Source organism: Procambarus clarkii, chromosome 1, assembly GCF_040958095.1.
Source record: "Procambarus clarkii isolate CNS0578487 chromosome 1, FALCON_Pclarkii_2.0, whole genome shotgun sequence".
Classification (NCBI taxonomy): domain Eukaryota; kingdom Metazoa; phylum Arthropoda; class Malacostraca; order Decapoda; family Cambaridae; genus Procambarus; species Procambarus clarkii.
In genome coordinates, this window is record NC_091150.1 from 48,727,453 (window position 1) to 48,744,787 (window position 17,335).

Below are 17,335 nucleotides of genomic sequence, written 5' to 3' on the forward strand. Positions count from 1 at the left end.
TGGTGGTAGTGGTGGTGGTGGTGGTGGTGGTGGTGGTACTGGTGGTGGTGGTGGTGGTGGTAGTGGTGGTGGTGGTACTAGTGGTGGTGGTGGTGGTGGTGGTGGTGGTACTGGTGGTGGTGGTACTGGTGGTGGTGGTGGTGGTGGTGGTACTGGTGGTGGTGGTACTGGTGGTGGTGGTGGTGGTACTGGTGGTGGTGGTGGTACTGGTGGTGGTGGTGGTGGTGGTACTGGTGGTGGTGGTGGTGGTGGTGGTACTGGTGGTGGTGGTGGTGGTGGTAGTGGTGGTGGTGGTGGTACTGGTGGTGGTGGTGGTGGTGGTGGTACTGGTGGTGGTGGTGGTGGTGGTGGTGGTGGTACTGGTGGTGGTGGTGGTGGTACTGGTGGTGGTGGTGGTGGTGGTACTGGTGGTGGTGGTGGTGGTACTGGTGGTGGTGGTGGTACTGGTGGTGGTGGTGGTACTGGTAGTGGTGGTAGTGGTGGTGGTACTGGTGGTGGTGGTAGTGGTACTGGTGGTGGTGGTAGTGGTACTGGTGGTGGTGGTGGTGGAGGTACTGGTGGTGGTGGTGGTGGTGGTGGTACTGGTGGTGGTGGTGGTGGTGGTGGTGATACTGGTGGTGGTGGTGGTGGTGGTGGTACTGGTGGTGGTGGTGGTGGTGGTACTGGTGGTGGTACTGGTGGTGGTGGTGGTGGTGGTGGTGGTGGTGGTAGATGTGGTAGTGGTAATGGTCGTGGTGATGGTGGTAGTGGTGGTGGTGGGAATCGTGGTGGTGATGGTGGTAGTGGTGGTGGTGTTGATGGTTGTGGCAGTGGTAGTTGTGGTGGTGGTGGTGATGGTAATGGTCGTAGTGGTGGTGGTAGTTGTGGTGGTGGTAATGGTGGTGGTGGTGGTAATGGTCGTGGTGGTGGTGGTAGTAATGGTCGTGGTGGTGGTGATAGTTGTGGTCGTGGATGGGGTGGTGGTGGTGGTGGTGATAGTAGTGGTTGTGGTGGTGGTTGTGGTGGTGGTAGTGGTGGTGGTAGTGGTGATGCGTACCTACCTAACAGTACTCACCATAGTGTCGTGTTGTACCTAATGCATTTCAACTTATCTTTTTTGACGTTGAAATTCTTTGTGGAATCTGACCTTAAAGTAGTGGGTGGAGGTGGCTTCCACAACGCCTTCTTCAGTGTGATCCACCCGATGACCGCCCGCACAGGGCACGAGTACTTCCTTACACTCCTTCAGCTTATTTTCGCTTCCCACTTCCACCTGTATCCTCTTGTTCTACTTTCTCTCTGTGTAAGACTCTATCCTTATCCACCTTATTTATTTCCCCTCACTATGTTGTATGTTGTGATCATGTCCTCTCTGTTCCTTCTGTCCTCTAGGGTTGTAAGATTTAATTCGACTACTCTATCCTCTTAACCCTCTTAGCTCTGGCACAAATCTTTTCTGCCTTTTACAGATCTTTGTAGAAGAGGTAAGAAACCATGTGGTTTCTTACCTCTACTACCAAGAACTAAGATGTGACATAGCCACTGTGGCCAGGTCTAATCTCATGTTATCTGGTCGAGAATGGTGATTGATTGATTGATGAAGATTCAGCCACCAAAGAGGTGGCACGGGCATGAAGAACCCGTAAGTGTGGATGGTGTAGAGTCTCCAGAGGACTGACTAGGTGACGAAAGGTCAGCATGGACTGAGGGAATGAATGTCATGCCTGACAAACTTGATGGAGTTCTATGACAGTCAATATAATAAGACCGGGAAAAGAAGGATGAGTTGACTGTCTATCGGTAGTGGTGGTGGGGGGGGGGGTGACTAGGTGGAAAGTGTATCACCAATCACACTGTAGTGTGACTGGAGAGTGTGTAACTGGTGAGTGTATGACTGGAGAATGAGTGACTGGAGAATGCGTGACTGGAGAATGAGTGACTGGAGAATGAGTGACTGGAGAATGAGTGACTGGAGAATGAGTGACTGGAGAATGCATGAGTGGAGAATGACTGACTGGAGAATGCGTGACTGGAGAATGCGTGACTGGAGAGTGCGTGACTGGAGAATGAGTGACTGGTGAGTGAGTGTGTGGAAACCGGGAGGGTGAGTGCGAACAGCTCGAGGTAACAGGAAAGAGAAAGTAGAATGAGACAACAGAGTGGCTTAGATAACTGTATGTGTCCGCGCGCGCGCGCGTGTGTTTTGTGTGTACTCGCCTATTTGTGTATGCAGGATCTAGCTTTAGCTCTTGGACACCGCCTTTTCTAGCCGCAGGTTAATTAATTCAATTACATCTGACCCATTTCCCTATCATATCTGCCTTTAAAATGATAGTTGTCGTATTCCTCTATTTACTTTACCTGCTTTTTTAGGTCATTTCCATTTTCCCACTATTCTTACACTTAAAGAAAACTGTCTAACACCTCTATGACACATGTGAGTCTCAAGATACCCTTCCCTCATGCTCTATTGGTACTCATTATGAACATTTTCCTCTTTTGTTTTGTATTCTGACAATCCCCTTAAATATTTTATACGTCTCTATCATGTCTCTTTTCTAGAGTCGTCAGACTTTGTCTCTTCAGTCTCTCTACTCATTCTCCATCTCTACCAATTCTTGGACGAACCTCGTCGCAAACTTCAGAACCTTTTCCAGTTTCTTTGTGTGTTTTTTTAGTTGGGAGTTCGACGATGGGGCGGCGAACAGTACTCTAAACTCAATGATGTTCTAACTTCTGGCAGCGTAGAGTACGTTGCTGACGTGGGCCTAGTTATATGAGCCTCTGAGGTCAGGTTTGGTGCTGTGTCCACTCCAAGGTCTTTACCCCTAGTCGTTGCTGGGAGGTAGTTTCCCTTCACTGTGTTCTATGTTTTTTGGTCTCCGGTCTAATGGTCCCATTTCCATCACTTTACACTTGCTGGTATTGCAATCCAGTAGTCATTTTCCGGACCAATTCTCATCAAGTTATATCATCTGCAACCATTGATGTATAATAATTAACTCCTATCGATAGGTCATTTACTTTAACTAGAAACAGTGAAAATCCAGCACCGATCCTTGAGGTACTCCGCTTGTGGCCCTACGACACGCCGATAGTGTCTTGCTAACTATAACTCCCTGACTCCTGTCTGTTAGGCAGCTCCTTACCCATGTCAGTGCTCTTCAGCTTGCTCCTCCCTATGTCAAATCACCTTGGCAGAGGCCCGGATATGTGCTATAGGCTCTGAACTGCCTTATTGTCATTACTTTATTATAGAACTCTAACAGGGTCGTTAGGCATGATTTCCTTTCTCTAAAGCCATGTTGTTGTTTGTTCACATGCCTAGTTCTCTCCAGATGTGTAACTAGTGCAATCCTCATCCTCTAGTGCTAGTGCTATCCTCTATCCTTCCATAGATACCCTATCCTCCCTAGAGATGCCATCCTCTAGTAACTAGTGCTATCCTCTTTGGGGTACTTTGCAGGGGATGCGTGTCAGCAACACTGGTCTGTAGTTAAGTGCCTCTTCTTCATCTCCTTGTAAGTTGTTACCACACTTGCCTTCTTCCAGCAGTTTGGCAATTTTCCCTTTTAAAGTGACTCATTAATGTTCAATGCTAGAGATACGCTGAGGTCCCGTGCCTCATCTTTCAATACCCATGTTGATACGTTGCCTGGTCCAATAGTGTTAGTTTCGTCGAGTGATACTAGTTACTGCGTTAATTCCTCTGCTCTTACAACAGTGTTTACCTCTCTAATCTAAAGTTCCTTTGAGGGTAACCTTCTTCTAACACTAAATATTTACCTATCCTTTTTCGTAGACGTTTTCGTAGCTGTAATTGGTCGTTCAAGATTAGGACTATGTGGGAGTCTTTGCTTTTGAACCACTATCATTTTCGTGTATTCTTTCCAACATTCTTCTTATGTTTATTTATTTATGTATTCGTTCCTTCAACTGTTACTTCTATTCCGGTTTTCTTGTCCTTTGATCTTTGTATTTCCTCCACTCTCTCTTCCTTGTCGTTTGTTCTTCTTGGTGTCTCGTCTATTGAACCATGGTAGGTGAACCATGGTAGGAGAACCATGGGAGGAGAACCATGGTAGGTGAACCATGGTAGGAGAACCATGGGAGGTGAACCGTGGTAGGAGAACCATGGGAGGAGAACCATGGTAGGTGAACCATGGTAGGAGAACCATGGGAGGTGAACCGTGGTAGGAGAACCATGGGAGGAGAACCATGGTAGGTGAACCATGGTAGGAGAACCATGGGAGGTGAACCGTGGTAGGAGAACCATGGGAGGAGAACCATGGTAGGGGAACCATGGGAGGAGAACCATGGGAGGAGAACCATGGTAGGTGAACCATGGGAGGAGAACCATGGGAGGAGAACCATGGGAGGAGAACCATGGTAGGTGAACCATGGTAGGAGAACCATGGTAGGTGAACCATGGTAGGGGAACCATGGTAGGGGAACCATGGTAGGGGAACCATGGGAGGAGAACCATGGTAGGTGAACCATGGTAGGAGAACCATGGTAGGTGAACCATGGTAGGAGAACCATGGTAGGTGAACCATGGTAGGAGAACCATGGTAGGGGAACCATGGTAGGGGAACCATGGTAGGGGAACCATGGTAGGAGAACCATGGTAGGTGAACCATGGCAGGTGAACCATGGTAGGGGAACCATGGTAGGTGAACCATGGTAGGGGAACCATGGTAGGGGAACCATGGGAGGAGAACCATGGTAGGAGAACCATGGGAGGAGAACCATGGTAGGTGAACCATGGGAGGAGAACCATGGTAGGGGAACCATGGTAGGAGAACCATGGGAGGAGAACCATGGTAGGAGAACCATGGGAGGAGAACCATGGTAGGTGAACCATGGGAGGAGAACCATGGTAGGGGAACCATGGTAGGAGAATCATGGGAGGAGAACCATGGTAGGAGAACCATGGGAGGAGAACCATGGTAGGAGAACCATGGGAGGAGAACCATGGTAGGTGAACCATGGGAGGAGAACCATGGTAGGGGAACCATGGTAGGGGAACCATGGGAGGAGAACCATGGTAGGAGAACCATGGGAGGAGAACCATGGTACGAGTGTATGTGTGAAAAGAGTATTTGTGGTAGTATGCACACGTGCGTGAGAGAGTTATGAGTATGGGAGATAGTGTGAGATGGATAAGCGTGAATGACTTAGAATATGGGAGGGGTAGGAATATGGGAGGGGTGAGAATATGGGAGGGGTGAGAATATGGGAGGGGGTGAGAATATGGGAGGGGGTGAGAATATGGGAGGGGGTGAGAATATGGGAGGGGGTGAGAATATGGGAGGGGTGAGAATATGGGAGGGGTGAGAATATGGGAGGGGGTGAGAATATGGGAGGGGGTGAGAATATGGGAGGGGGTAGGAATATGGGAGGGGTGAGAATATGGGAGGGGAGAGAATATGGGAGGGGTGAGAATATGGGAGGGGTGAGAATATGGGAGGGGGTGAGAATATGGGAGGGGTGAGAATATGGGAGGGGTGAGAATATGGGAGGGGTGAGAATATGGGAGGGGGTGAGAATATGGGAGGGGTGAGAATATGGGAGGGGTGAGAATATGGGAGGGGCTGAGAATATGGGAGGGGGTGAGAATATGGGAGGGGTGAGAATATGGGAGGGGGTGAGAATATGGGAGGGGGTGAGAATATGGGAGGGGTGAGAATATGGGAGGGGTGAGAATATGGGAGGGGTGAGAATATGGGAGGGGGTGAGAATATGGGAGGGGTGAGAATATGGGAGGGGTGAGAATATGGGAGGGGTGAGAATATGGGAGGGGGTGAGAATATGGGAGGGGTGAGAATATGGGAGGGGTGAGAATATGGGAGGGGCTGAGAATATGGGAGGGGGTGAGAATATGGGAGGGGGTGAGAATATGGGAGGGGGTGAGAATATGGGAGGGGGTGAGAATATGGGAGGGGTGAGAATATGGGAGGGGTGAGAATATGGGAGGGGTGAGAATATGGGAGGGGGTGAGAATATGGGAGGGGGTGAGAATATGGGAGGGGCTGAGAATATGGGAGGGGGTGAGAATATGGGAGGGGTGAGAATATGGGAGGGGGTGAGAATATGGGAGGGGGTGAGAATATGGGAGGGGTGAGAATATGGGAGGGGTGAGAATATGTGAGGGGGTGAGAATATGGGAGGGGTGAGAATATGGGAGGGGTGAGAAAATGGGAGGGGTGAGAATATGGGAGGGGGTGAGAATATGGGAGGGGGTGAGAATATGGGAGGGGTGAGAATATGGGAGGGGGTGAGAATATGGGAGGGGTGAGAATATGGGAGGGGTGAGAATATGGGAGGGGGTGAGAATATGGGAGGGGTGAGAATATGGGAGGGGTGAGAATATGGGAGGGGGTGAGAATATGGGAGGGGTGAGAATATGGGAGGGGGTGAGAATATGGGAGGGGTGAGAATATGGGAGGGGTGAGAATATGGGAGGGGGTGAGAATATGGGAGGGGTGAGAATATGGGAGGGTGAGAATATGGGAGGGGTGAGAATATGGGAGGGGTGAGAATATGGGAGGGGGTGAGAATATGGGAGGGGTGAGAATATGGGAGGGTGAGAATATAGAAGAGGCGAGAATATGGGAAAGGTGAGAATATGGAAGGGGTCAGAATATGGGAGAGGTAAGAATGTGGGAGGAGTGAGAATGTGGGAGGGGTGAGAACATAGGAAGGGGTGAGAATATGGGAGGGGGTGAGATTATGGGAGGGGGAAGAGTGCAGGGTAGTAGCTAGGAGAATGGGGTTTGAAGGATGATTGGTAGGAGGGTGTGGCTTAAAGGGAGTAACTTGGAAGGGCTGGCTTTAAGGGGGTGTCTTGGAGGGGGGGGTGTCTTGGAGGGGGGGGATGTCTTGGAGGGGGGGTGTCTTGGAGGGGGAGGGGGTTGTTTGAGCGGGTAACATGGAGAGGGTGGCTTGGAGGGGGGTGGCTTTAATGGGGTGGCTTAGAGGGGGTGGCTTTGGATGGAGTTGTTGCCCGAAACGCTGTGCGTATTAGTGGCACAGCGTTTTGATTGTGATTTGTTTTTTTAGTAACTTGGAGGAGGTGGCTTGGAGGAGGTAGCTTGTAGGGAGGGTGGCTTGGAGGAGGTAGCTTGGAGAAGGGGGGGATGGCTTGGAGGGGGAGGCTTGGATGGAGGGGTAGGGGGGGTAGCAACATAATTGGCACGGGTGGCGTACCCTGCGCTAGTCTAGCCGCAGCTCACCACCGGAATTAGGCAAAATTTTTCAGCATGTGACGTATAATTCAGCTGCGGACGTATAAGTGTGGCAGGGGGTGGGCGGGGAGATGAAGGAGCCGAGAGGGAGTAGAGAGGGTACAATGAGGGAGGGAGGGAGAAGGGGGCCCCCCTTGCCTCTTCTTCAGCCCAACACGTCAACAACCTTTGCATCTCACTGCTATTTTCTGCTCTCGGAGTGCGATGGGGACCCGTAGCTGCTTGCCAAACTATCCGGCCGGATTTGTAACATTCTCGGATATAATGGATCGAATTCCGTTGATTTTTTTTATGGTATTTTTCGGTAAAATCCGTTTAAGATGTCACACCTGGGCCATCATTCCCTAGATGACAGGAGCCAATAGGCACTCTCCCTCTTGCTGGCTACGCTTATCGCCATCTTTCCCGCCATAAATTCACTACGCCACGTTTGATGTGTTTGCCCTTTGGCGTAAATTTGTTGGTGACGTCATTGCCTACATCAAAGGCATCGGGTTCATTACTGGCACTAAAGGAGTGACAACGGAAAAGTTCCCTCTTGGCTCTCCTCCGTGATTGATCTGCCGTCGGTGACGTCACATTTGTTTTGACCGAGCACAGTGGTGATTGGCTGCGGGCGCTGTGACGTCACGGGCGAGTTTTGTGCGGCGGGATGCGGGCTCCACAACATGTTTAGTGTTCGGCGGTTGCTCGTGGAGGGAGGGTGTGTCGCTCGTCCAAGTGCAAGGCTATGTCTCTTATGACCCCGTGTTAACGCTTATCGCCGTAAGTATATTTCCCCGGTACTTGCGACCACAGGTCTCCGAGGGCGTGGCCAGCACAAGGAGCCACGCACTGGGGAGTATTTTGAAATTTGGTGGACACGAGTGAGCTGGACCCACCAGGCGCCCTCAACACGCTCCCAAGTATTAAGACGCCAGGAGCACCTCAGCTGGTGAGGCGCTGTGTCTTAGTGAGGTGCCCTGGTGAGGTGGTGTGTCTTAGTGAGGTGCCCTGGTGAGGTGGTGTGTCTTAGTGAGGTGCCCTGGTGAGGTGGTGTGTCTTAGTGAGGTGCCCTGGTGAGGTGGTGTGTCTTAGTGAGGTGCCCTGGTGAGGTGGTGTGTCTTAGTGAGGTGCCCTGGTGAGGTGGTGTGTCTTAGTGAGGTGCCCTGGTGAGGTGGTGAGGCGCTGTGGCCTAGTGAGGTGTCTTGGTGAGGTGCTGTGCCCTAGTGAGGTGCTGTGTCTTAGTGCGGTGTCCTGGTGAGGTGCTGTGGCCTAGTGAGCTGTCCTGGTGAGGCGCTGTGTCCTAGTGAGGTGCTATGTCTTAGTGATGTGTGCTGGTGAGGTGCTGTGCCCTAGTGATGTGTCCTGGTTAGGTGCTGTTGTGGGGTGCCCTGGTGAGGTGATGTCTCCTGGTGAGGTGCTGTGGCTGACAGCATGAGCCGAATACACTCGGGCAAGAGTTCATTCAGACCCCCTATGGTGTTGTTAGGTGGTGGTACAGCGGTACAGCGCTCGGCTGTGCATCAGGCGGGCGGGGGTTTAGTCCCAACAACCTGTGGGGAACTTTCAAGTATATTTTTGAACTTGACCGAAAGGGTAAGATCAATTATTCTAGCACGATTCTTCTCTATTTTCCTTACATTTTTCTTCTCTTGGGAAGGAAGTTGAAAAATTAATTCTCCAAAAGTTCATTTTCACAGTTTTATTTTCCCCTGATGCTAAGAGTTACGTTTTGTTCACTCTTGTTAATATTGTCAAATGCGCAGTTGGAATGATTACAGAGTGATTGATTGATGAAGATTAAGCCTCCCAAGAGGTGACACGGGCATGAATAGCCCGTAAGATTACAATTTTTTTTGTTTTTGCTGCATGATATGTACCCGAGGATGAGGTGAAAGGGATTATAAGCCCCAGAGGCGCTACAGAATATTTTACAGGGGTCTCTGCCTAGTAATATTAATTTGGGATCAAATTAAGAGGAATCCTGTGAGTTAAGAGGGACTACACCACATTTGGCAGGATTGGACGTTAGGTTGTACTCTTCACTGTATCCAGCACATATTCCTGTCAAGATTTCCATAGGATGTTTGCTGGGTGAGAGATGCAGTAGATCATGAAAGACAACATTGGTCTAGGCCTGGTCGACGACCGGGCCGCGGGGACGCTAAGCCCCGGAAGCACCTCAAGGTAACCTCAAGGTAACCCCAAGGTAGGTGTTGCCTGTGTGTCAGCCGGCAGGTCTGACTCTTAACACTTCAACAATGGAGTCAAGATTGCAAATGATAGATGAATAAAAACCACCTTATTTGACCCCATTTTTTTAGTGAAAAATATTGAGAGGACATTACTCCATTTCACAGTTAATTGGCATACCCGATATAAAAAAAAACTATATAGATATCTAGCGATGGCATCTATATTTAGTTACTTTCCTGCTAAGCAATAATTCTCTTAAAAAGTCAACTTTTTTGTTTGAGGAGAGAATCTCCTCAGTTTCCCTAAGGTTGTTTTTTGCTTTGTTTGGTCTGTCAAGGTGACGTTTGATTCGTGTTGGTAATATTGAGTCGCAGTATTGTGCCTTCATACGTATGACAGGGCGGGTGTCAAGGGTAATGGGCTCTTCCCCACCCCCCGTTTTTTGTTTGTTTCCAATGTGTAATATTTGGTAGTTTGTACTTATTTCCCATTGTTTTTTTCAAAGATTTTTACGAATTCAATTGCTGCCTTAGTCTTGTTGGCCAGTAACGACATTGATTACCCATATTGACACATTATTTGAGTTACATTGTCAGCGTATATCCCGCCAAACACACACACAAACTACGACGTTGGTACAACGTTCGAACAAGTTTTAACACCTAACCAGTTATAACAACCAATATAGCAAGTTGTAACAACGTTCTAATACGTCATAAACACGTTAAGCCAAGATGTAACAACTTTATTACAAGTAACAAGCGGAAAATAGAGACAGTTACGGTTTGTTTCCAGGGATGTGGTGTATTCTCCATATTAGGGAGGGACAACGTCGACTGTGTGTGTGTTGAACAGCGTGGGGGAAACGCAGCTTCCCTGAGGCACTCCACTTTTCAGTTCGTTTATGTCACCCAGGTGACATAAGGGAGGGAGGGAGGGAGCCGGTCGGCCGAGCGGATAGCACGCTGGGCTTGTGGTCCCGGGTTCGATCCCGGGCAGAGCAATGGGCAGAGTTTCTTTCACCCTATGCCCCTGTTACCTAGCAGTAAAATAGGTACCTGGGTCAGCTGTCACGGGCTGCTTCCTGAGGGTGGAGGCCTGGTCGAGGACCGGGCCGCGGGGACACTAAAGCCCCAAAATCATCTCAAGATAACCTCAAGATAACCAGGTGGCTGCTAACACTAAGCTTAGGTGTTGTGTTGTGTGTGAAGCTGAGTATTGTGCAGTGAACCTGTGTGGAAGCCCTACGTCTGACATCTTGTATTTTAGGCCTCTGTGACACACTTTATCAAATGCTTTTGTGCACTGCCTATATTATATCTGCAATACATCAAAAACCGCACTTTTCGCTCCCCACACAACTCTATACATCACAAGCAACGACAATGGCATCCTTAACAGCGCAGTAAATGCAAAACTAGTCAAACTTTACCAGCGGTTTGTAGCCAAGAAACTTGGCCATAATATTAGCAGGAACTGCTATACGGGACTTGAGAGAAGCGGGAGCATTTTGCGGGGAAGGCAACGAGGCTACGAGTCCCCCCCCCCCCCCGCGCGCACGCACGCACGCACGCGCACGCACGCACGCACGCGCACGCACGCGCGCGCACACACACACACACACACACACACACACACACACACACACACACACACACACACACACACACACACACACACACACACACACACACACACACACACATACACACATACACACATACACAATACACAGGGAAAACAGAGAAATGAAGATGAGAAACCCATGGTTTAATCAAAGATGTAGGCTAGCTAAGCAGCAAAGTAAAAGGGCATGGAGAAACTATAGGAATAACAGGACACTGGAGAGCAGAGAAAGATACCAGAATGCCAGGAATGAATATGTCAGGATGAGAAGAGAGGCAGAAAGACAATACGAAAATGACATCGCAAGCAAGGCAAAGACTCAGCCTAAATTGTTGCATAGCCACATTAGGAGAAAAACAACAGTAAAGGAACAGGTTATGAGATTAAGGATAGGGGCGGAAGGATTCACTACAAATGACAAGGAAGTGTGTGAGGAATTGAATAAGAAATTCCAGGAGGTCTTCACCTTAGAACAAGGAGAAATTCCAGAGGTAAGTGAGGGAATAGCTAACCAGGAACCACTGGAAGAGTTTGAGATTACCAGTGGGGAAGTAAGGAAGTGTTTACTAGAGTTGGACGTGACGAAGGCTATAGGCCCAGATGGAATCTCCCCTTGGGTTCTAAAGGAAGGAGCAAGAGAACTGAGCCTACCACTCTCCATAGTGTATAACAAATCACTGGCAACAGGGGAACTGCCAGATACTTGGAAAGCAGCTAACGTAGTCCCGATATACAAGAAAGGGGATAGACAGGAGGCACTGAACTACAGGCCAGTGTCCCTAACCTGCATACCATGCAAGCTGATGGAGAAGATTGTGCGAAAAAAACTAGTGGAGCATCTGGAGCGAAGGAACTTTGTAACACAGCATCAACATGGGTTCAGGGATGGCAGGTCCTGCCTCACAGGGTTACTTGAATTCTACGACCAGGCAACAAAAATAAGGCAAGAGAGAGAAGGGTGGGCAGACTGCATATTTTTGGATTGTCAGAAAGCCTTTGATACAGTGCCACACAAGAGGCTAGTGCGAAAGTTGGAGATGCAGGCTGGAGTGAGAGGGAAGGTACTCCGGTGGATAGAGGAATACCTAAGCAACAGGAGACAACGAGTCTGTGTGAGGGGTGAGGTCTCAGATTGGCGAGACGTCACAAGTGGAGTCCCGCAGGGGTCAGTCCTTGGACCTATACTGTTTCTGGTATATGTAAATGATCTCCCAGAGGGTATAGATTCGTTCCTCTCAATGTTTGCCGACGATGCAAAAATTATGAGGAGGATTGAAACAGAGGATGATAGTAGGAGGCTACAAGATGACCTGGATAGACTGAGTGAATGGTCCAACAAATGGCTGTTGAAGTTCAACCCGAGTAAATGCAAAGTAATGAAACTAGGCAGTGGAAACAGGAGGCCAGGCACAGGATACAGAATAGGAGATGAAGTACTTAATGAAACAGACAGAGAGAAAGATCTAGGAGTTGATATCACACCAAACCTGTCTCCTGAAGCCCACATAAAGAGAATAACGTCTGCGGCATATGCGAGGCTGGCTAACATCAGAACGGCGTTCAGGAACCTGTGTAAGGAATCATTCAGAATCTTGTACACCACATATGTAAGACCAATCCTGGAGTATGCGGCCCCAGCATGGAGCCCGTACCTTGTCAAGCACAAGACGAAGCTGGAAAAAGTCCAAAGGTATGCTACTAGACTAGTCCCAGAACTAAGAGGCATGAGTTATGAGGAAAGGCTGCGGGAAATGCACCTCACGACACTGGAAGACAGAAGAGTAAGGGGGGACATGATCACAACCTACAAAATCCTCAGGGGAATCGACCGGGTAAACAAGGACGAACTTTTCAACACTGGTGGGACGCGAACAAGGGGACACAGGTGGAAGCTGAGTACCCAAATGAGCCACAGAGACGTTAGAAAGAACTTTTTCAGTGTCAGAGTAGTTAGCAAATGGAATGCATTAGGAAGTGATGTGGTGGAGGCTGACTCCATTCACAGTTTCAAATGTAGATATGATAGAGCCCAGTAGGCTCAGGAATCTGTACACCAGTTGATTGACGGTTGAGAGGCGGGACCAAAGAGCCAGAGCTCAACCCCCGCAAGCACAATTAGGTGAGTACAATTAGGTGAGTACACACACGCACACGCACGCACGCGTACGTACGTACGTTCCTCAGTGCAGGTCTTGAACTACAAGTGTTGATCATCTTGCAGGAACACAGCGTGCAAGCTGTGCTCGGCTCCTCACAACATCTTGTTCAACTCTTAAAGTTAGTGCATTATGCCCCGCCTCGCTTCCTCTACAGCAACTGCCTCTCGTCTTCCAACCAAGCTTCTTAAAGGAAAATTTGAGATAGTGCACAAGTAAATCCGAATAACGTAATTCATGTGCAGAGAGAACCACACTTGAGCCCCATACTACCCACCTAAGGTATAGATTAAGTAATAATTGTAATTACGAAGCAATAAGATGCTTATCGTAACATACTAAGAAGGTTAGGTAAGGTCGGTGTTTTCTATGAAGCTTTTCAAGGTAAACTAAAATATTCACAATAAATTAGTATGTCACATATGCACTTATTTAATAAGTCAATATTGACTGTAAGCAAGTGCAAGAACGGGTTGCATCCCACCACCGCCTGCCTGACTTCCTGCCAACATTAAACTATCAATTTCACTCATTGTTTACAAGTGTCCAAACAGCCTAATATACTCCCTAATTACACACAACAGGAGAGAGAGAGAGAGAGAGTGCTGAACATCACCTAAGATGCAGAGCAAACCTGGCACTCCCTGCTGTGTGGCAGGCATGAAGGCCTAGGAGGCGGGGTCATAGAGCTAGAGCTCATTCTCCCGTATTCATTGATAGGCAAGCACATAGTCTATACTGTTGGACTACTTCAGTTGTCATCATATGGAACCCAACTGCCTCTCAACCTTCGAAATATACCAACAGTTTCCTTGCTCACGCTCAGACCAGCTCCCCCCCCCCTCCTGTCGTGGTAGTACTTACAGTAGCAATGAGGACCATAGTACATGTACCTGTTGTTGTTTAAGACTCGCTACCTGGAACAAAAAGTTGCAAGTAGCACGGGCTATGGTGAGCCCGTAGTGGACTCTCGTACATGTACCGACGTACAACGCAGTTAGAAAATATAAATCGGTTATCTTGAGATGATTTCGGGGCTTTTTTTTTTTTTTTTTTTTTAGTGTCCCCGCGGCCCGGTCCTCGACCAGGCCTCCACCCCCAGGAAGCAGCCCGTGACAGCTGACTAAGTCCCAGGTACCTATTTACCGCTAGGTAACAGGGGCATTCAGGGTGAAAGAAACTGCCCATTTGTTTCTGCCTCGTGCGAGAATCGAACCCGCGCCACAGAATTACGAGTCCTGCGCGCTATCCACCAGGCTACGAGGCCCCCCTAGTACTATTGAATTTGAACAAACCGGAAAAGATTTTTATTTATGTTGCAAAGACACACTAACCTAACCTGCTTAGGCCTAATACACGCTATCTGAGGCCTAATACAGTACACATGTGTACTATACTAGGCCTAGGAATATTTGTTTATTAGCTTCATCTTTGGAGGACTTATAAAATAAATAGTACAAACTTCTACTAATTGCTTAGTACGTCAATATTTGTACTGTGGTGCACGTGGTTACAAAAACTGCTATCTAAACAATATCCGTAATAACAGGCGCAACAGGAAAATAATAACAGGCGCAACAGGAAATTAATAACAGGATATCAGGCAACAGTAATATATGATTGAACAAGAACACTAAGAACAGTTATATTGTCATTATAATGAGGCTGACAATTCACCTTAGTTATAACAATAACACTGTGACCCCCCCCCCACGGGCACCGCTAACACGTACACCACGGACACGTACACCAAGGACAGGTACACCAAGGACAGGTACACCAAGGACAGGTACACCAAGGACAGGTACACCAAGGACAGGTACACCAAGGACAGGTACACCAAGGACAGGTACACCAAGGACAGGTACACCAAGGACAGGTACACCAAGGACAGGAACAAGGACAGGAACACCAAGGACATGTACACCAAGGACAGGTACACCATGGACAGGTACACCAAGGACAGGAACCACGGACTGAGAGTTAGTGACCATCTCCTTACCTTGAGGTTACCTTGAGGTGCTTCCGGGGCTTAGCATCCCCACGGCCCGGTCGTCGACCAGGCCTCCTGGTTGCTGGACTGATCAACCAGGCTGTTGGACGCCGCTGCTCGCAGCCTGACGTATGAGTCACAGCCTGGTGATCAGATCTCCCCCAGTGTTGTCTGCTGGTTCCTGGACGACACTTCCAAGAATTATGTCCTATGCCTGAACTCCTGAGGTGTGAAGAGGGGGAGGGAGAGGGAGGGAGGGAGGGAGGGAGGGAGGGAGGGAGGGAGGGAGAGAGGGAGGGAGGGAGGGAGGGAGGGAGGGAGGGAGAGAGGGAGGGAGAGAGGGAGGGAGGGAGAGAGGGAGGGAGGGAGGGAGGGAGGGAGGGAGGGAGGGAGGGAGGGAGGGAGGGAGGGAGGGAGGGAGGGAGGGAGGGAGAGGGGGAGAGGGGGAGAGGGGGAGGAAGGAGAACAAAAATATTGCAAGACCCGACTCCGCCCTCTGCCAGCACCACCTCAGGGCTGACGTTAACCTTTACCTGGGGACGTCCCCAACCGCTGGACAGCTGACCAGATTGTTGATGTTGGCAAGCGGCAGGTTTCCAACGGCCACCACAACTGCCTTACCACCATCCGGCCGCAGACGCGCGCACCCGTCCGTTGCTCACACTCATCAAAAGACGGACATGTCAACACCTTGATGGGCAGAGTAACACCCCTGACAGGTTGACGAACTGACCGGTAACCGGACTAACCGGTAACTACAGGTAGAGGAAATAATAATTGAAGTAATGTTATCAGTTGACAGTAGTGGTGGTGGTCCCAGTCTGTCTATCAAACATGAGGATAGACTGTGTTAGGCCTAGCCGTTCTTCACCCCCTGTTGGTGGCTTACCTGGATATTACCTGGAGAGGGTTCTAGTTCTTTTACTCCTCAAGTCCGACTCCAGGGCCAGGCTTGACTTGTGAGAGCATGATCCAGCAGCCTGTTGCTCGAAGCGGCCCGCAGCTTCGAAGAGGCCTCCTTTTGTTACACATCCCCCGGGAAGCAGCCCACAGCAGCTGTCTAACTCCCAGGTACCTATTTACACCTAGGTGAGCTGGGGCATCAGGGTGAAAGAAACTGCACATTTGTTTCAGCCTCCACCGGGGATCGAACCCGTAACCTCAGGACTACGAATCCGAAGCGCTATCCACTCAGCTGTCAGGCCCCGTGCTGCCTCTAAGGCTAATTTGTCTGCAATTTTGACCTTTCTGCCTGGAAGCCGCAGGTGTTGACGGAGCAACAGAACTGTGGTGATTAAGTTTACGTCGCCTAACAGTTCAAGTGTGAACGGCTGTTTTGATCAGTTAATGATCAAAATATTGTTGTTATGAATTTTGTGTGTTTTGTTCAAGTAAAGGCTTGGTGACGAGGCAATCCTCACTCGCCTGTATGATCGGAGATTCGAACTGGGTGGGACAGTGGATTGTTACCATGTAACCTGGGTCTCATGTTTTTGAGAATCGAGTTCGATTCTCCGATGACCCAAGTCAGCTCGTTCTCATAAAGGATAAAGTCCATTCCATGCACCCCAAACCTCCCTGTTTATGAATGAAACACGGTTTACACACTATTCACAACTGATGACGTAGGTTACCTTAAGGTTACCTTGAGAGGATTTTGGGGCTCAGCGACACCGCGGCCCGGTCGCCGACCAGGCCTCCTCGTTGCTAGACTGGTCAACCAGGCTGTTGGACGCAGCTGCTCGCAGCCTGACGTATGAATCACAGCCTGGTTGATCAGGTATTCTTTGGAGGTGCTTATCCAGTTCTCTCTTGAACACTGTGAGGGGTCGGCCAGTTATGCCCCTTATGTGTAGTGGAAGCGTGTTGAACAGTCTCGGGCCTCTGATGTTGACAGAGTTCTCTCTCAGAGTACCTGTTGCAACTCTGCTCTTCAACGGGGGTATTCTGCACATCCTGCCATGCCTCCTGGTCTCATGTGGTGTTATTTCTGTGTGCAGGATTGCGACCAGCCTCTACTATTTTCCACGTGTAAATTATTATATATCTCTCCCGCCTGCGCTCAAGGAAGTACAGATTTAGGCTCTTTAGTCGGTCCCAATAGTTTAGATGTTTTACTGAGTGAATTCTAGCAGTAAAGGATCTCTGCATGCTCT

The 17,335-nt window shown here is 49.3% G+C and overlaps 2 protein-coding genes across 6 annotated transcripts in view; one reads left to right on the plus strand and one right to left on the minus strand.

Annotated features, from left to right (window-relative positions):
• LOC123752290 (hexosaminidase D-like) overlaps positions 1–17,335 on the plus strand; it is a 373,939-nt gene that overhangs the window by 71,379 nt on the left and 285,225 nt on the right. For 4 of the 5 annotated variants that reach the window (XM_069308417.1, XM_069308646.1, XM_069308694.1 and 1 more), the window contains exon 1: positions 7,841–7,991. The exons of the other annotated variant lie outside the window; for it this stretch is intronic. The gene's annotated coding sequence lies outside the window, so the exon portion shown is untranslated. Of the gene's footprint in view, positions 1–7,840; positions 7,992–17,335 lie in introns of those variants that run through there. 5 annotated transcript variants of the gene reach the window in all.
• The window catches only part of LOC138363296 (axoneme-associated protein mst101(2)-like), a 71,177-nt gene that overhangs the window by 11,228 nt on the left and 42,614 nt on the right, over positions 1–17,335 (minus strand). The window lies entirely within an intron of this gene.